This window comes from Notamacropus eugenii, chromosome X (genome assembly GCF_028372415.1).
Source record: "Notamacropus eugenii isolate mMacEug1 chromosome X, mMacEug1.pri_v2, whole genome shotgun sequence".
Lineage (NCBI taxonomy): Eukaryota > Metazoa > Chordata > Mammalia > Diprotodontia > Macropodidae > Notamacropus > Notamacropus eugenii.
Genome location: NC_092879.1, coordinates 41,645,591 through 41,666,857, shown reverse-complemented (window position 1 = coordinate 41,666,857; position 21,267 = coordinate 41,645,591). Strand labels below are relative to the sequence as shown.

Here is a 21,267-nt window from a genome sequence, read left to right as displayed (position 1 = left end):
AGACAATCCATTTATTCTTCTCTAATTTGATCTCTTTTTCTCAATACTCCAAGACACTAATCTAAATCTTACCTTCTCTCCTTAAGCCCCCCACATCTTCCTTCCCAACCCTCCTAGGTGAAGACTTGTTACTTCAATGAGAGAATTGAGAAAATAAGCTCCCTCTTCTCTTCATCTCAAAATCCCTAAATATCCTCCTCCACTCTTTCCTCCTTCCCAAGACCAACCCCTCTCCATGTGCCTTTGAACTCATCCCTTCAAATCATTCACCCTCCCACTCTAGTCTTCAACTTCACTATCTACTGAATCCTTCTCTGCTGCTTTCAGATATGCACATCTCCCCCATCTTTAAAGAACATTGACTAAACCCTATCAACTCACCAAATTATCACCCTCTATCACTTCTCTCTTTCACAGTCTCTGAAAAAGCTATCTACACTGGCTTTCTTTATCCCTTCTCCTCTTGCTCATTCATTAACCCTTTGCAATCTGGATTCTAAACTTACCGCTGGATTGAAACCCCTCTCTCTAAAGTTACTCAGTTGCAAAGTCTGATCTTTAATCTGTCTTCATTCTTCTTGATTTTTCTTTATTTGACTCTCTTGATAACCCTCTTTTCCTGGGTACTCTAATTTCTCTGGGTTCCTATGACCCTGTTCTCTCCTTGTTCTCCCTCTAGATCATCCCTTCCTAGATCATCATTTATATAATGCCTCCTTATTGTGGGTGCTCCCCAAAGCTCTATCCTGTGTCACCTTATCAGCCCCCATGAATTTAGTCACTTCTATTATCTTGACTCCCAGATCTCTATATTCAGCCTAAGTAGATTCCCTGAGCTTCCTTTACGTTTTACCAACTGCTGTTGGACATTTTCAACTAGATGTCCTACGAATATCTACAGATCAGTGTTCCAAAATAGAACTCACTATCTTTCCCCACTAAACCCTTGTTCTCTTCCAGATTTCTGTAGTTCTTTCAAAAGCAACACGATTCTTCCAATTTCCCAAGTTTACAACTTCAGTATCATCCTCAACTCTTTCCCTTTCACCACCCCACATATCCAACCAAATTTTGTCATTTCTGTCTCCACAACATTTTCTCTTTACTCATATAGTCACCACTTTCATTCAGGTTCTCACCTACATTAATGTAATTGATTCCTAATTGGCCTCCATGCCTCAAGTCTCTCCCCACTCCAGTCCCTTACTCATACAGCTGATAACTTGATTTTTCATTACTCCATATCAGACTGTGTCATTTCTTACTCAGTAAACTCCAGTGGCTCCCTATTGCCTCTAAGATAGAATATGAACTTCTTGGTTTGACTTGTAAAGTCCTTCACAACCTCAACCCATCCTATCTTTCCAGCCTGGTTACATGTGATTCCCCTTTCTACTTTCTGTGTTCCAGACAAACTGGACTTTGTATTCCTCACATATGGCACTCCATTTTCCCCATCACCAGCTTTGTACTGGCTCTTCCCCATCCATGGAATGAATGCCCTTCTTACCTCTACCACATAGAATCCCTACATTCCTTCAAGACTCAGCTTAAGTACCACCTGATCCCCTTATTGCCCACCCTCTACAATCATCATGTATTTATTCTTAATGTACTTTTATGGGTACATGTTATCTCTGATGGTAGAATGTAAACTCCTTGAGAATAGATAATTTTTTTTAATCTTAGGTGTTACATCTCTAGCCCTTAGCACAGACCACAGGTTGTATTCATCCTTTGTTTTCAAAGAGGACCATGACATCAGGGAAATGACATGAATTGCAGTTGACTTTGATTTGAGTGAGGCAAGGCTGTGCAAGGTCACCAGCCTCACTTTTTCATCTAGAGCCATCTGTGTTCAGTGGCCTGATATTCATCAAGGTGACTGGAGATGGCCGAGGATGCAATGTGAGACCCTGTTCTTTTTAGACTAAGTAAAGCCTGTTCAGGTTCTCACTTTTGAGTGTGAGGTAGCACCAGTTCAGTGAATAGGCCTCTTTAAGAAGTAAGTCAAGGGATGGCCCCTTTAATTAAAAAAACATCAAGCTCAGAGGGGAAGACCCTCAGGATTGCTGATCCAATTTGTGAGCTCCAGAGTGAAATAGGGTTTAAGGGTTGGTCTTTGAGAGAAGATGGAAGAAAAGAAAGGAAGGCACAGACCCTGGTTGATTGATTGATCCATATAGAAAGATAAGAGTTCTGATGAGCCAAGTTGAGAAGGCATTCAAGACATGGACAATTCTTTTATTGTTTTGGTGCTTTGGGGATTGTGGTGGTTTGTCCTTAGTTCACGAGGAGGGTCATAACATCAGAAAGATGATGACATGATTTGCAATTGACTTAGATTTGATGGAGAGAAGGCTGTGTAAGGGCACCAGCCTCATTTTCTCCTCCAGAGCCATCTGAGTTCAGTGGCCAAATATTCATCAGGACGACTAGAGATGGCCCAGGATGCAATGGGAGACCCTGGCCCTTTGAGACTAAGGTCTTTTCAGGTTCTCAATTTGTGTGAGGCAATTCCCACTCAGTGGATAGGCCTCTTTAAGAAGTAAGTCAAAGGCCCTGGCCACATTGCCCCAAGCAGGTTCCATATGGCATTGTTCTCAGTTTCCATGGTAACTTTAAAGGAAAACTTTCACAATGTCCTGAGCCCTATATGTCTTGCACATGAAGGAGGAGGATGTCCTCAAATTCCTTGCTGCAGGAATCCATTTGGGTGGCACCAATTTGGACTTCCAGATGGAACAGTATATCTACAAAAGAAAGAGTGATGACATCTACATCATTAACTTCAACAGAACTTGGTTAAATCTTCTGGCAGTTCGTGTCATTGTGGCCATTGAAAACCCAGCTGAGGTTAATGTCATCTCATCCAGGAACACTGGCCAGCAGACTGTTCAGAAATTGACTGCTGCCACTGATGCCACACCTATTGCTGGATGTTTCACGCTGGGTACCTTCACTAACCAGATCCAGGCAGCTTGAGGGAGCCCTGTCTCTTGGTGGTCACTGATCCTTAGGCAGATCATCAGCCTCTGACTGAAGCATCTTATGTTAACCTCCCAACCATTGCACTGTGCAACACAGACTCCCCACTGCGCTATGTGGACATTGCCACTCCATGTAACAATAAGAGAGCTCGCTCAGTGGGTCTGATGTGGTACATGCTGGCCCATGAAGTCCTACGTATGTGTGGTACCATCTCCCAGGAACATCTATGGGAGGTTATAGAGCTGATCTTTACTTCTACAGGGATCCAGAGGAGATTGAAAAAGAAGAGCAGGTCTCAGCTGAGAAGGCAAAAGAGGAATGGACTGCACCTGCCCCAGAATTCACTGCTACTCAACCAGAGGTGGCTGATTGGTCTGAGGGAGTAAAGTTGCCCATTCTGTGCCCTTTCAGCAGTTCCCTACTAAAGAGTGGAGTGCTCAGCCAGCTGAGGACTGGTCTGTGGCTCCTACTACTCAGGCCACTGAGTGGGTAGGAACTAACTACCACAGAGTAGTCTTAAGTTTTAAACCAGATGCTCTAATAATGTTGGAAAAAATGCTGATGGAAAATAAACATTAGTTTCTTTTTTAAAAAGTGATTCAAGAGGTGGCCCCTTTAATTAAAAAAATGGGGATATCCATAGGCTATACCTCACAGTCCTCTACAAAGCTAGGCTAGCTCTGAATTCAGGTTCATTTCTCTCGATTTCAAGGGATCTCATCTTTTGGTAGTTAGTCTAGTGGCATGGAATAAGCATAATGTTAATCAATGGGGAAAGCTTTTAAAATGAAACTGAGTCTTAAAACTAGCTCTTCAAGTAGAGATAATTAAAATAGTTGGAATAAATTGAATAGCGATTGGTTTCTATGATACTGCAAAATGAAAGGCTCCAATTTCAGGATCTTGATTTTCTTGCTCAGTGTCTGATAGGTTTTTTTCCCCAAAGAGCAGCTTTTTATTCAAGTATCCCCTGATCTAACCCAATTCTTTTACATTGACTCAGAGGACATTTTTTCTGGTCTTTGGCCTGCATCATCCAGGAGCTATGCCTAGTAGAAATATAGCTGAGAAAGCAATTACGCTAATGATTGAGTTGGTATTCTGTTACTGAATAGGAATGGGAAGACTGAGTGCTTAATAGTCTAACCAAAGTGGGTAGCTAAATAGAAACAGGCCAATTTTAGGAAGTTCATTTCTTCTTTTCATGTGGCATTTCCCCAATTGGTGTTAGGGCAAGTTTTTCTTAGTTGCCAGTTTGGTCATGGCTCAGTGAAAAATCAGGATGGTGTCATAGAAGACATGGGAAACTATGAACAAGGGTCCCAAGTTGAAATATTAATTTTACCACTTACTAGCTCTGCTGCTTTGAGTAAATCACTCCCCTCTCTGGACCTCAGTTATGTGTTAAGCAAAGGAGTTGGAATGGCTGTTCTCTGAGGCCCTTCAGAGTTGTCAAAATCTGTGTTCTAAAAACAACTCGTAATTTTTGCTTTTTAATTTTAATTAATTTATTCATTTAATTTTAATTAATACCTCTCTTGACTCCACCAAACTGTTTTTGTTATAACGTACCATGTTTTGCATTAGGTTGTTTCACCTTACTCCTCCCTCTTTTATCTTTGTTTATGTACTATCATTAAGCCATCATTGTGCACTAGGGACAGTCTACTATATCCATCTAATATGCCATAAAAATACAGGTCCATGATAATGTACATCACCTGCAAAATGCAGTGCAATTAAGATAGCAGCATTTGTCTAATATTGAGAATGCCATTGTAAAGAGGAAACTTTCAGCACCTAGCTTGAGGGCAGTGAAAGATTAGGCATTTAAATGGCCAGCAGTTGTTGATGAGATGGGCATTGGGGAAAGGAGCATCGGTTGAATAGGATTGACTTTTAGCCCTAAATATGAGTCCCCTGGGGTTGGTACTGAAAGCAAAGGGTCACGTTTACTAGATCCCAAGAGATGTGGCGGTCATGGGAGAGACAGATCTAAAGATAATCCTAGTCATAGTCAAAGCAGTCAAAACATGATACCAAGAGGAGACACTGAAGACTAGAAAAAGAGATGAAAATTTGGCCCTAAAGCATCCTGGGCAAAGATCAAAGGGGAAACAAACAAGAGTAGTGAAATTTGCTCATGGTGAACAAAAATTGGCTGGTGATGTGGTTGAGAGAGCCTCAGGCTCCTTTTGAGGAGATTCATGGTGATCATGTGCATCCTAATCTATTAAAAAGGTCTACAGAACTCTTCTTTCAGCTTCTATTAGAGGATGTTGTGTGGGAGACAGATCATAAGAAGAACCTGTACTGAAGAAAGAGAAGGAATTGTGAAGGAGACTTAGAGATTGCTTCCTACCTATGTGATCTTGGTCAACTCACTTAATCAATCTGAGCCTCATTTTGCTCATCTATAAAATAAAGACATTGGACTAGTCCAGGGGTAGGGAATCTGTGACCTTGAAGGTCACATGTGACCCTCTAGGTACTCAAGTGTGGCCCTTTGACTGAACCCAAACTTCACAAAACAAATCCTCTTAATAAAAGGATTTGTTCTATCAAACTTGGAATCAGTTCAAAGTTCACACCAGAGGACTTAGAGTAGCCTTGTGGACTCGTGGCCTTGAGTTCCCCATCCCTAAACCAGTCCCTTCTAGCTTGATTACTATTGCAAGATTCTGGAACTGCAAAGGCCAGAGACTGAATTTAAGGAAGGAATATTTGGGAGAGCTTGAAAAGTTGAAGGAAAGAGTAAAAGAGAAGGGTCTGAGCTGAAGACTTCAATGAGAAAGATATTAGCAGGAGAAGATAAAATAGGAATATAAGCAAAAGAAAGTCTAAAAGGAAAGAAAGGAAAAGGAAGAGAAGGACTTGAGAAGGAAGTAGTTAAGACAAATGCAGCACCCAGTTCCCTCCTCAATCTAGGATCCCCTGCAACCTACCCCAAAATACATTAGTGGTAAGTATCCACTTAAAACCATAGCTCACACATCTACACCAATGGGCTGGTTTTACCAGTCCATCAGAAGATGCAATAGTTTAAAATATATGTAAACAGTAGGAATTAAGTGATGAGAAAGGTTCCTGTTATGTGCACAGGAACAAATTCCCACAGGTTGTCACCTCACCAATGGGAGGTACAATATATGTAGGTAATGTGTGTGGCTGGGATAATTCGTACTCCCAAAGTGAGGTCCTAGATGGAATACCTCCCTACTTCCAACACTACTCCTTGCTTCCATACAGACATTGACTATAAATTTCTCTTTGCTTATATGTCTGGCAAACTTTTTAACTCATAGTCTCAGAAAACAAGTTCAGTTTTTGTGTTTCCAGATTCTAACCAATTGCATCCAACATCTTATTTGAGTTATAGTCAGAAAATTCTTTTTAATTCTTATAAGATATCTGCTCCTCCACCTGGTTTTCCCTTAGGGTTCAAATCTCTTATTTGAATTAGGGTCCAGAAACTTGATATTACCGTCACCCACAAATGCACCACTTTCAGTGTTCACAAACACAGAAGTCCCATTATCTGAACACAACTTGTCATTCCACCTCTCTCCTATGACCCCAAACATGTGCTTCATTCTCATCATGACCTCTGACCCCTGACTTCTTTCCCAACACATCACCTCTGCACTGGCTATACTCTCCTTCCCTTCTCCATCCCTCAGCAAGCCAATTCAGTTCTACACTATGCTCTTCTCTCCAGTCCCTTGCCTCATGATCATAGGTTTGCCCCATCAAGCCTCAGCCTTGGATCTTTCCCATCATCCCCTGTCATTGATCTGACACATGTGCTGCTGAATGAAGCTAGAGAAAGTGATAAAACTATGCTGACTGGGTCCACTACAAATTTATGTCATAAAACCTCAAGAGGGTCTTCATTATTGCAAGAAAATCCTTCTACGTCTCCCTAATTAAGTTGCTATGCCACTCACCACAGAGGTTCTTCATCCCTCCTCAAACCTCCAATGGCTCCCTATCAACCCTTTAACTGAGAATCTCCCCCTCATATTTTACTGAGTAAATTGAGGTCATGCACTGAGAGCTTCCTCTTCTCTCATTCTTATCTCTCATCATTCTCATACCTTGTACCACTATTTCTTCCTTTAACTCTTTCTCACAGGAAGACACAGCTCTTCTTGCCAAGCAAGCAAATCCCTCTATGTGCACAAGTGATCCCATTACATCCCATCTTCCCCAGCATATTGACCCCTCTATCATCCCCACTGTGTGCTCTCACTTATCTTCAATCTCTCTCCTGAACTACTGGCTCCTTCCCTACTCTCTACAAACATGCCAATATCTCCTCTATCCTCCCAAAACCCTCACTTTGACCAATTCATCCCTGCTAGCTATCCCATATCTCTTTTCCCTTTGGTAGCTAAGTTCCTCCGCTTCCTTTCTTCTCACTCTTATTAACTCTCCATAGTCTGGCTTCTGACCTTGCCATTCAACTAAAACTGTTCTCTTCAAACTTATCAGTGAGTTCTTATTTTTCAAATCTAATGACCCTTTTTCCAATCCTCATCCTTCTCATTCTCTGCAATCTTTGACACTGGCAAACACTCTCTTCTCTCTCAATTTCCATGAGATTCATTACTCTTTCCTTATTCTCTGCCTGCCTGTTTAGCCAATTCTCCTTGGTGGACATTCAGCCAGACATTCAATCCCTACTAACTATGGGTGACCCCAAGGCTCTGTCCTGGGCCTTGTCTCTTACCTTGTGTACTACTTCACTTTGTGATGTGATCAGCTCTCATGGATTCAGTTATTATCTCTGTCCTGATTCCCAGACCTACTTATCCAGAACCAGCCTCTCTCCTAACCTCAAGTTTCCATCTCCCACTGCTTCTTGGGTATCTTAAACTCAGCATATCCAAAACTGAGCTCATTATCTTCCCTGACCCAAACCCCTTTCCTTTTCCTAACTTCCATATTATTTTCTAGAGTACCATCATCCTCCCAATTACCCAGACTCCCAACCTAGGTACCATTCTTGACTCATTTCCTCTATATCCAGTCTGTTATGTCCTGTCATTTCTACCTGCATAACACCATATGTGTGTGTATGTATGTGTATATACATACATACATATACACTTATGCATATATGTGTATATGTATACGTGCATATATGCAGGAATAAGCATATACGCATATATATATGCTTACATACCCATACATATACACATGCATACACATATATATATGTACATATGTAAGTGCATATATGTGTGTCTCTATATACATGTATATATATTTATATACCCACACATACTTATACATACATATACAAACATATGTATACATACATATACATATATAGATATAGAGAGATATATATACTCTCTATATATACGTATCTATCTATCTATCTATCTATCTATCTATCTATATCTCTCCTTCTCTGGTTGAGGCCTCCATTACTTCATACCTGGATTATTGCATGTATCTTCTGGTAGGTTTTCTTGCCTCAAGTCTTTCCTCTCTCCAGTCAATCCTCCACTCAGCTATCAAATTGTTCTTCCTAAAGTACAGGTCTGACTACATCAACCCAACTCCCAATTATGCAAACTCCAGTGGCTCCATATTACATTCAGGATCAAATATTAAATCCTTTCCCTTTTAAAGTCCTTTAGAACCTGGTTCCTTTTTACTTTTTCAGTCTTGCTACATCTTATTTTTTTCCATGTACCCTATGACCTAGTGATATTGATCTCCTTGCTGTTTCCTGCCAAAGAAGCTCCATATCCAGCTAGTGAGCATTTTCACTGTCCCCCATGCCTGAAATATTCTCCCTTCTCACGTCTGCCTCCTGGATTCCTTCAAGAAATCTTTCATGGTTCCCTTTAATGTGAATGCCTTCCTTCTGAGATTATCTCCAATTTGTCCTGTATGCGTCATCTCTGTACATAATTATTTTCAAGTTGTCTCCCTCGTTAAATTGTTCCTTGAGACTAGGGATTTTTTTTTTTGCCTTTCATGTATTCCCCAGCATGGTACCTGGCACAGAGAAGGTGTTTAAATGCCTGCTGATATTTGCTTTACTAATTAATCTGATTATGATCATAACTCTAGAGCTGGAAGAGAGCATACAAGTCTTCTACTTCAACTTCCTCCTTTTACAGAGGAAGAAACTGAGGCCCAGGAAGGGGAAATGACATACCCAGGGTCACACAGCTAGGAAGCAGAACAATGAGAATTTAAATCTAGGCCCTTTCATTCCAAATATAGTAGGATTTCCAATCTACCCAGATAGTTGCTTCATTCCAATTCTGGAAGTGATTTTCATCAAGAAGAGGAAATGACAAGAATACTGAGAATTTATGTCATCTTAATTGTAGTAAAGGAAGAGTAGAAAGCTGGGCCTGCTGTGACATACACCTTAAAATTTGAGAAAACATTTCAAAAGGTTCACAGAAAGGATATTTAGAATCCTGTGGCCTAAAAATCTGTGGAGAAAGTTGGCCAGAAGGTATGCTAAGCTCTCAGGGATCAAATTCTGAAGATGCAAAAAGAACAAATTCCAGGCAGAAGGAAAGTGAGATGTCTGAAGAAACTGATGTGGCTACACAGGGAACACATTAATTCTATTTAACAATTCAGTAAACATTCATTAAGCTCCTCTGATATGCCATACTACCTACTAGGCTCTGGTGATACAAAGATCAAAAAAAAAAAATAGTCCCTGCCCTAAAGGAAAGAATGTTCTACTGGAGAGAAACAATGCACAGCAGTCATCTTCCTGAGTTCAAATCTGTCCTCAGATACTTACTAGCTTTGTGACCCTGGACAAGTCACTTGACCTCTGTTTGCCTCAGTTTCCTCTTCTATAAAATGATCTGGAGAAAGAAATAGCAAACCACTCCAGAATCTTTGCCAAGAAAAACCCAAATGGGGTCACAAAGAGTTGGACATGACTGAACAGCAGTAATAATAATCAATGAGATATATATACCAAATAAACAGTGTCATAGTTGAGACTGGGGGGAGGCAGGTAATTCACTAAACACAAGGCATCAGCAAGGTCTTTGGAAAGAGATTGGATTTGAGATGAGCTTCCAAAGGACCTAGGAATTCACAAAAGTAGGTATGGGGGCAAACATTCCAGGGATGTAAGAATAGCCTGTAGACATGGTAGCTGTATGGAAGGTAGGACCAGTAAACAGGCCAGTCTGGCTAGAAAAAAAATATGAGGGAGAATAATGTGAAATATGCCCAATAGAGGAGTGTTGGGTATGATTTGGTTTTTTAATCCTATGGGAAACAGGGAGCAACTGAAGCTTCTTGAGGAAAAGAGTGATATGGTCTGAACTGTACTTTATTTTAATTTTTTCTTTAAGCGCTTTTGCATATGTATTTTTTCATAAATCCTCGCTATGTCCTGGTAGTTTTAACCTAGACATTTTTTGCATTTGGTTGTTATTTGGAGTGGAAATTCATCTTATCTTTTATGCCTGATTGTTTGTTACTATTACATAGAAAAGCTAATGATCTTCATGGATTTATTTTGTGTCCTACTACTTTACTGAAGCTATTAATCATCTCCCTTGATGTTTTTGCTGATTCTCTAAGGTTTCCTCTGCCACCTCTTGGGTGGCGAGTTTCCAGTGTTTACCACCTGTTGTGTTAAGTTGGACCTTTAGTCCCTGTTTATACCTCACTGGGATTTGGTTGGCATGAGTATCGTGTCTGTCACTTTCATGATTTTATGACCATCATGCCCCCTCTAAGCCTTTCTGTCTCCATACTAAAGAATTGTCTTGCTCCCGCCTCTAGTTGAATCCTTTTGATTTGTCTTCTCTCCTTAGAACATGAACTTTCTGAGTATTGTCACCATGTCTCAGAATGAATTCCATGTAGCTCAGTGATAAGAGCATAGTTTTAAAATAGTTTGTCATCCTCATCATTATCAGACCTCCTCCTAGCACTTGCAATGGTTTCATTAAATACTGGGAATCTCACAATCTTTGGTATCGATGATATAGATGGCATTTTTAGAGATTAGCTTAATTCTTTCCCCTCTCACACTGCCCCATCCAATTAGTTGCCAAAACTCATCAGTTCTACTTACACATCTCTTGGGGAATTGTACTGCTTTTCTTTTGGTCAACCAGGTTTGCAATTTTGGAACCATCTTTGACTCCTCTCTCTCATTGACCTCAGTTACCAGTTAGTTGCCAAACTTCTACAACACCTCCCATCTACATTCTACCCCCTCATTGCAATCAAGACCCTCATCACCTCTCACTTGGTTACTGAAATAGCCTCCCAATTAGTTAATATGCATTTATTAAGTACCTACTATGTGCCAGACACTGTGTGCTAAGTCCTGGGGGATTAAAAAATTGTCTGCTGAGGGAGACAACATGCAAACAACTATGTGCCAAGAAGGTGTGTGTGTGTGTGTGTGTGTGTGTGTGTGTGTGTGTGTGTGTGTACACACACACACACACAAGGTAAATTGGACATAATATACAGAGGAAAGGAACTAGCATTAATAGGAATTTAAAAGGGCTTCTTATAGGAGATGGGATTTAAGCTGAAGTTTAAAGGAAACCAGGGAAGTTGGACTGCAGAGATGAATTCCCCTCCTCAATCCATCCTCAAAACAATTGCCAATGATATTCCTAAAGTGGGGTGAATAAGCATTGATAGTTCCTACTATGTGCCACACCCTTGATAAATATTATCTTATGTGATCCTCACAACCACCCTGGGAAGTCAGTCCCGTTATTATCCCCATTTTACAATTGAGAAAACTAAGGCAGACATCGGTTAAGTGACTTGCCCAGTGTCATACACCTAGTAACTGTCTGAGGTGGATTTGAACTCTAAGCCCAGTACTCTATCCTCATCATCCCTTTGCTCAAGAGCTTTTAGTAGCTCCCTATGGCCTCTCCAATTACGTACAATTTCTTGAGCTTGAAATTTAAAACCTTTGACTCTAGTCTATTTTTCCAAGCTTATTTTACATTACTTGCCCTCACACATTCTCCATTTCATCCTCAATGATCTGCTTGCTATTTTCTTCAACTCAGCATTCGATCTCCCACCTCCATGTTTTTGAAAATGCTGTTCCCTGTGATTGTTGTATAATTTTTTATCATCACTGCCTCTTAGGAAAAAGTGAAGTTTCTTTGAGGCTCAGCTCATCTCCTAGATCCTGCCAGGAGCTTTTCCCACCCCTGTACTGATTAGTACTCTTTACCTCCTCAAAATTATCTGATAATTTCCTATTTGTTTATGGCTTGTATTCATCCACACCTGGGAAAATGGAAACTCCTTTAGGTCAAGAACCGGTTTTCGTTTGTCTTTCTCTCCTCAAAGCCTAACACGGTTTGTATATACCAGCTACCCCCTCTCTATGACCTCAGCAATGATCCAAGAAAGATATTTCTAACAAAAAAATAAAATTAAAGAGAAGTATGGTGCCATAGTGGATACAGGGCCGACTCTGAAATCAAGAAGAATTGGGTTCAGATTCTGTCGTGGTCATATTATGAGTGTGTGACTCTGGGCAGCTCTCTAAGACTATAAAATGATAACATGCATTGGTAAGGGAAATTTCCTTGTCCATGAATTCCCAGCATTGATGAAATTGAGTTTTCCCCATAAGTAAATACACACACATACACACACACACGCACACACGCGCACGCGCGCACACACACACACACACACACACACACACACACACCCCTATCTTAATGTATAAAGCACTGGACTTGAACCCAGGAGATTTATATCCATGGATGTGTCATCATGGGCAAATCACTTGACTTCTGAGTATCTGTAAAATGTAGAGATAATAATAGACTTAACAGTGCTGTAGTGAGACAAGCACTTTTTAAAAATTATTTTATTTGTTCTAAGTTTTCTACAATCACTTCCATATATCTTAGATTTTTTTCCCTTTCCTCCCCACTCCCTCCCCAAGATGGTGTGCAATCTTATATAGGTTCTCCATATACATTCCTATTAAATACATTTTCACCTTACTCATGTTGTATAGAAGAATTAAAATGAATGGGAGAAACCATAAAACAAAACATAACACAAAAGAAAATGGTCTGCTTTATTCTGTGATCCAGTTCCATAGTTCTTTCTCTGGATGTGGAAGGTGTTTTGCCTCAAGACTCCATTGGGAATTTTTTAGGTTGTTGTGTTGCTATGAAGGACTAAGTCTACCAGAAAAAATCCTTGCACACTGTGGTTGTTGCTGTGTACAAAGTTCTCCTGGTTCTGCTCCTTTCACTCAGCATCAGTTCACAGAGGTCCTTCCAGGACTCCCTAAAGTCTTCCTGTTCGTCATTTCTTATAGCACAATAGTAGTCCATTACATTCATATACCACAACTTGTTCAGCCATTCCCTAATTGATGGACATCCCCTTGATTTCCAGTTTTTGGCCACCACAAAGAGAACTGCTATAAATATTTTTTGTACATGTGGGACCCTTTCCCATTTTTATGATCTCTTGGGGGATATAGTCCTAGAAGCGGTATTTCTGGATCAAAGGGTAGGCACATTTTTGTAACCCTTTGGGGATAGTTCCAAATTGCTCTCCAGAATGATTGAATCAGCTCACAGCTCCACCAAAAATGAATTAGTGTTCCAATTCTCCCACATTTTCTCCAACATTTATCATCTTCCTGTTTTGTCATGTTAGCCAATCTGATACGTATGATGTGGGTACCTCAGAGTTGTTTTGATTTGCAGTTCTCTAATCAACAGTGATTTAGAGCATTTTTTATATGACTATAGATAGCTTTAATTTCTTCCTCTGAAAACTGTCTGTTCCTATCTTTTGACTATTTATCAATTGGGGAATTCTTGTAAATTTGACTCAGTTCTCTCTATATTTTAGGAATGAGGCCTTTATCACACACACTAGTTGCCAAAATTCCTTCCCAGTTTTCTGCTTCTCTCCTAATCTTGGTTGCATTGGGTTTGTTTGTGCAAAAACATTTCAATTTAATGTAATCAAAATCATCCATTTAACACTTCATAATGTTCTATATCTCTTGTTTGGTCAAAAATTTCTCTCTTCTCCATAAATCTGACAAATACATTATTCCTTGCTCCCCTAATTTGTTTATAGTGTGGATCTTTATACCTAGATCATGTACTCATTTTGACACAAGAATTTGTGTACTGTGTCAGACCTTGGTCTATGCCCAGTTTCCACCACACTGTTATCCAGTTTTCCCAGCAATTTTTTTTTTGTCAGACAGTGAGCTCTTATCCCAGAAGCTGGGGTCCTTGGGTTTATCAAACAGTAGATTGCTATATTCATTGACTACTGTCTTGAGTACCTAACATTTTCCACTGATCTATCCCTCTGTTTCTTACCCAGTACCAAGTGGTTTTGATGATTGACCACTTTTTTCAACTCTGTAAAGAATATAAAAACATGTTATTGTTACTAGCTCATCTGTACAACAAAAATAATCATAAGAAAGATAGCCCAATAAACTATATGAAGTGAGACACTAAAGGACACTAAAGGAACTTCTCATTCAACCTCAGTTTTCTGTTTGTGAGATACCAGTGGGTGAGATGTGGCTATTATACTAGACTGTTTGCATGCCAATATTAGCTGTGAGAAATCGGATGCTGACATGGATTAGAACTTCTTGGCAGGTGAGAACGGCAGATAAAATGGGTCCCATGTGACCCAGGGAATGGACAGTGCACAACTGAGTCTACATTCTTCAGAGTTACTTATTGTCAAGAAGACTGAGAAAAATGGATCCTCCAGGGCTAGAAGGAATCTCAGAGGACATCTAAATCAATCTCATTTTACACAGAAGGAAACTGAGTCTCAAAGAGATGAAATGACTTGTCAAAGGTCACATAGATAGTAAGAGGATTTGAACCCAGTTCAGAGACTGTGCTCTTTCCATTGCCCCACAGTGCCCTTCTCTACAAAAAAAAAACAAAACAAAACTGTAACCACACTTGAGGACCTAGAGGGCCACATGTGACCTCAAGGCTGCATGTTCCTCACCCCTGACCTAAGCTCATAAAACAATAACCTCTTCCCCAGCTTCATAAGTGCTTAGGAACAACCTCAGAAAGATATTAGCTAATATGATTTAAAGTCATTAGAAGGGACTTTAAGCATCTTCCCCCCCAAAAAATTTAAAACTTAAGTTCATGTAAAGAGTTCTTTCAAAAGGTGCCTTCCCTCTCCCCCTCCCCTCCTCCCTCCCTCCCTCTCTCTATCTCTCTCCCTTCCTCCCTCTCTCTATCTCTCTCCCTTCCTCTCTCCCTCCCTCTCTCCCTCCCTCTCTCCCTCCCTCTCTCCCTCCCTCTCTCCTTCTCCCTCTCCCTCTCCCTCTCCCTCTGCCTCTCCCTCTCCCCTCTTTCCCCTCTCTCCCCTCTTCCACCCCCTCTTCCCCCCCCATCTCCCTCTCTCTCTTTCCCTCCTCTGTCTCTTTCTCACAGACACACACAGCTCATGTGAGCAATCCCTTGGCATGTATGTTAAAATGCTCTATTCCTCTGTTTCCGCTCCTTAATCAGGATATAGTTCTTTTACCCAGAAACCTCTTATTTCCTGACAGCCTCATTACTGCTGACTGACCTTCATCGACACAGAGGAGAGCCCTCAGCTTCAGCCCATTAAAGGCTTTAGCTGAGAGCCTGTGACAAAGGCAGACGATTCCATCGCTAGTCCATTACCCAATTTGATTCTTGGATTTAAAGCACATCTTGTTACTTGTGCAAGCTTCCTCTATCCTTCTCCCAATCACTACTGTTTTTCCTTCATTCTTTTTTCCCCCTTTCCCATTTTCGTACCGGCAGCAGGCAGAATGCCCAGGGTCCTAGCTCCTTCCCCAGTCTTCTTGACTAGGTCCCAAGAACTTCCCCATTCGTCAGTAGGGATGGTGGCAGAGCATTGTGGCACTACAGTCTTATTTCCCAGGGATAATAGCATCTGAATTCCAGGTCCATCACATTCTCCCTTTTTCTATTTTACTGAAAGCTAGCTAGATTGACCCTCATGTGGTTAAAATTACATTTATTGTGTGACTAACCTGAGTTTTATCAGCTGAGTGCAAAGCAAGGACCTTGGAACAAACTAGAGTCCATAACTAACAGGTTTTGAGTAGTTGAACCACTGGTTAAGTACCTCTGTCAAAGGAAGCCAAGGTCATTTTCAATCTGACACATTCATTGAGTATTGATGTCTCAAGTTGGCAAGCATAATGGATTGTCACTACGGGTGGCAGTGTGACACACTGTGACTCCCAGAATCCATGGACTTGCATTTAGGATAGAGGAAATAGTGCAATCTGGGGGAGGGAAGAGGGGAGAGGTAATACTCAGGATAAGTAATGGCAGAGTGGGAAAGTGGGATTGACTATCCTTAATACATTCAAGTCCCCTGTAATCCAGATAATCTATATCTAGAACCAATATTAGGATTGAAACCTTGGCTTGGATGTTTACTCCCTAGGGGACCTGGAACAAGTCATTTTCCATCTATGATGGTCAGTTTTCTCATCTGGTAAATGGGAGCAATAATCATCCCTGCCCTAGAGACTTCAAAATGCAGTTGCAAAGCTCATGTGAGATAATGGATATATAATGCTATCTAAAATTGATATATAGGTTCCTGAGTTTTGTTTTGTAAACTCTTGTAAGAGCTTAGGGGTAGTGTTGCATAGTGGGAAGAGATCTGGCCTAGGAGCCAAGAAGACCTGGGGTCAAGTACTTCCTCTGACATTTATGGAACATGTGCCCCCAGGTCAAGTCATTCAATCTCTTGATGCCCTAGACCAGCACTTCTTAAACTGCGGGTCAGACATGGCGACACAAGTAGAAAAAGTTTAAGGAGACCTGCTGTAGACCAGAGGTGTCAAACAGGTAGCCACTGCATTGACCCACAACACAAACCAGATTAAAATGAAACTGGCAAATATTTAACAAAGTAAATAAAAATACAGTAGAACATATAATATTAATATGTGGTTTTCAAAGTCAATACACAAAGTCAAAGTCTCACTGTGTGCACTTTAATGGTCCTTGTTTCTATGTGAGTTTGACACCACTGGTGTAGACAATTCTCTTAAGACACTTAAGTGATAAAGAAGGTGACCACCAACATTGAAAGAAGAAATTCCATTACCCCCGAGTTCCCTGTTGTTATTCGGTCATGTCTGACTCTTCGCAACCCCATTTGAGGTTTTCTTGGCAAAGATACTGGAGTGGTTTGCCATTTCCTTCTCCAGCTCATTTTACAAATGAGGAAACTGAGGCAAGCAGGGTTAAGTGACTTGCCCAGAGTCACACAGCTAGGAAGTATCTGAGGTTGGATTTAAACTCAGGAAGATGAGTCTTCCTGACTCTAGGAATGTTATCCTTTTTGCCACCTAGCTATCCAGAATAAATTAAAACCTATTCAGGCCCTCTCATCGTGGGCAACCTTTGTCCACTTCTTTCCATAAATCCTCCAAAGCGAATGTACCTTCTGTCATTGTCGAAATGTTTTCAAAACTCTGATTTATTTTAAAGCATTATTTGTAAAACTATCTTTATGGTAGCATTTTAGTTTCACACTCAAAACCTGGAAATAATCTAAATGTTTCACAATGTGGAAATGGTTAAATCAATCATGGGACATGAATGTACTACAACGTTACAATGAAAAGTATGAGGAATACAAAGAAATCGAAAGAAACCTTTAGAAAATAATCTAAGACCAACAAGGCAGAATAGAAAGAATAAAGCACACATTAACTACGATCATATGAGAGAAAGAAAAAAGAGAATGAATGGACAAAAAAAAATTTCTGATGGGAATTAGAGGGAGTAACTTAAGTGTCGTGATGCTTTATGCATTAAAATTAGTTAATTTAAACAGTTACAAAGCAACTTTAGTTGTGTTTGCTCATATGCAGCGATAAGCTTTTAATAAAACATTTAAATTTTCAAAAAGAAAAGGATGCACTAGTTACAAAAAGCCAGCACTGCTTCATCAAGAACAAAAAGATGCCAAATTAACCTGGTCTTTTCTTTAAAGGGTTACCAGACTGTTAGCTTATATAGTTATATAATTTACTTACATTTAGAGGTTCTTAACCTGGGGTCTGCAGACTTGTGTTTTTAAAATATTTCGTGTTTAATATGATTGTACATGTGCAGACTATATCAGATTACATGTTGTCTTAAGGAAGGGGGAGCAGAGGGAGGGAGAACAAAATTTGGAATTCAAAATCTTATAAAAGTGAAGGCTCAAAACTATATATGTAATTGGAAAAAAATAAAATGTTATTAAGTAGGGGGAAAACAAAAATATTTTTAAAATATTTCGATATAATTCGTTTCCTTTGTAATCTCATGTGTTTTATGTATTTAAAAATCTTATTCTGAGAAGGGGGTCCATGGGCTTCAGCAGGCTGCCTGAGGGGGTCCAGAACACACATGAAAGGTTAAGATTTATATCAGGTAATTGACAGTCTCTCGTGTAATTCGTGCCGACAACAATGAGAGATATGTGTTAGCCCAGAGTACAGTTAGTTGGATTTGAACCTGGCTGCTTGGATTTGACCACAGCCAAAGACGAATCATTAGTGGTTACATTTCAACTTGGAGAAATATCTTTACTTGAGTGGGCCATAGATCTTCCTTTGACCCAGAGCCAAACGTTTTAGATTAACATTTTTATCAGTAACTTGGCCAAAGGCTCTCTGCCTACTTATCCTATTTGCAGATGAAACATTTAACATATTGGATGACAGACTATAGAAAGATCTTAGGCTGAATGATGAGCTAAATCAATATGATGAAAGTTAATAAAGATAAGTATAAAATCCTACATGTGGGTTCAAAAGAAAATCATCTCCCTGAGTACAATATGGCTTGATAATAGGGGCAGCTAGGTGGCACAGTGGATAGAGAACTGGGCTAGGAGTCAGGAGTACCTGAGTTCAAATCCAGCCTCGGACACTTACCAGCTGTGTGACCCTAGGCAAGTCACTTAACCTCTGTCTGCCTCATTTTACTTCACTGTAAAATGGGGATAAAAATAGCATCTATCTACCAGAGTTTTGTGAGGATCAAATGATATAATATTTTAAAGCATTTAACACATTTAGCTAAATTTGGCACATAAAGCATTTAGGACAAAGTTGGCACCTAATAAATGTTTGCTCCCTTCTTCCTTCTCCCTCCCCTTTGAAAACAGTTTGTGTAAAAATGATCTAGGATAGAGATGGGAAACCTGTGCCCTCGAGGCCACATGTGGCCCCCTTCGGTCCTCAAGTGTGGCACTTTGAATCTGAACTTCACCAAACAAGTCTCCTTAATAAAAGGTTGTATTCTGTAAAACTTGAACTCAGTCAAAAGGCTGCACCTGAAGACCTAGAAGGCCACATGTGACCTCAAGGCTGCAGGTTCCCCCACCACTGATCTAGGAGTTTGATTAGACTACAAGCTCAGTAGACAAGAGTGTGGCAGAGGCACCTAGATGGTGCTGTGCTTAGAATGCTGGGTTCAAATTTGATCCCAGACCTGTCCAATCTGTGTGATCTTGGGCAAATCATTTAACCTCTGCCTCAGTTTCCTCAACTGTAAATAGGTATTATAATAGCCCCTACCTTGCAGGGTTGTTGTGAGGATCACATGTGATAATATTTGCAAAGCACATAGCACAGTGCCTGGCAGGCACATAGAAGGCACTATGTAAATAATATCTATTATGAGGGTGGCAGCTAGGTGGCGCCATAGTGCAGAGAGGGAAGGACCTGGAATCAAGAAGACTCATCTTCCTGAGTTCAAATCCAACTTCAGACACTTCCTAGCTGTGTGATCCTGGACAAGTCACTTCACCCTGTTTGCCTCAGTTTCCTCATCTGTAAAATAAACTGGAGAAGGAAATGGCAAACCACTTCAGTATCTTTGCCAAGAAAGCCCCAAATGGGATCACACAGAGTCTAACCTGACTGAAACGACGGAATGACCTCAAAATTATAATGATGATAATATGGCAGACAAGAAAGTCCAAGTGGTCATAGGTTGCATTGAATGCCTTCTTGTCCAGGGTTAGAGAGGTCCACTGTCAATACATTTTAGGAAAGGCATTGGTAATAAACCAGAGGGCGGTCAGATAATTAAGAGATCACACCAAAGGAGTGCCAATTTAAGGGATAAGGGATGTCTAACAGTCAGCAAAGAATTGGGGGAAATGTACTAGGTGCCTTCAAGTGTTTTAAGAGCTGTTGTGTGGGAGAAGGGGACTAGATCTGTTCTACTTGGCTCCAGAAGACTTTACTTGGAACAATGGATAGATGTTTCAAAGGGGCAGATTTAGGCTTAAAATAAGGAAACATTTGTTTTCTGAGCCTGACAAAACTCCAAGCAACCATTTGTGGTTATAAAAAGTTGTTTTTAACAAAGCCAAGAAGTGTGTTAAAGAGCTGGTGGGAGTTAAGGCCCAATGTGGTTGACATCATCACAAACAGAGGACATGCCATTGTAATAGGTGTGGTTATGGTTCTTCTCTGTGTTATTTGCCCCCTTTCAGGCTTGACAAATTGATACCTATATCCTCTAGACTTCTGCCTAAAACTTATATTATTGGAAAAACATTTCCAGCAATATTGTAGTCAAATATATGCATTGTAATTACCACACTTTGCACCAGGTTCAAGATTTCCATCCCATCTGAGGTGTCCTCCCCATGTTGGGCTTCATCTGGACTTTGAGCTTTGAAAGGTGGGTTTCAAATCTTTAGATACTTATTAGCTGGGTGACTCTTATAAAAGTCAATTAAGTGCTCTGTGCCTGTTTTCTCATCTGTATGTAAGGTATGTGCTCCCCATATAAGATGTGTGCATGTCCACATGTCTAAGCCTATATATGGGTGGCTTAATTCTAGAATCTTGCTTACCTTCCCTTTCTCCAAAGGTGCCTGTGATTCTTGACTTGAGGGGAGAAGGAAGCATCAAGCTGGTTGTTCTATTTTCAGAGAGAGGAGAACTACCATTTTATTTCTCTGCCTCTCTATATATTTCTCATCTGGGGCACAGTTAAGTTCAAAAGACACTCGCTTCCCTGGTCACTTTCCCTTACAGGGGAGACTTCTCCAATCTTATACCCACTGGCTTGGCCTCTTCCCACCAAATGCTAGTTATACAAAAGACCTTCACAAATAGTGAGTAATGAGTAAGCCCATTTATCCAAGTAAACAGCCGAAAGAAATCATAAAAGTTATATAGCTTAGAACACACCAGAAAATACACAAGAGTAGTGA

At 40.4% G+C, this 21,267-nt stretch overlaps 1 protein-coding gene and 1 pseudogene across 1 annotated transcript in view; both read left to right on the top strand.

The window, feature by feature from the left end:
• Positions 1-21,267, top strand: part of IL1RAPL2 (interleukin 1 receptor accessory protein like 2) — a 954,343-nt gene that overhangs the window by 849,142 nt on the left and 83,934 nt on the right. The gene's annotated exons all lie outside the window — the stretch shown is intronic.
• On the top strand, positions 2,499-20,544 carry LOC140515753 (small ribosomal subunit protein uS2-like; annotated as a pseudogene).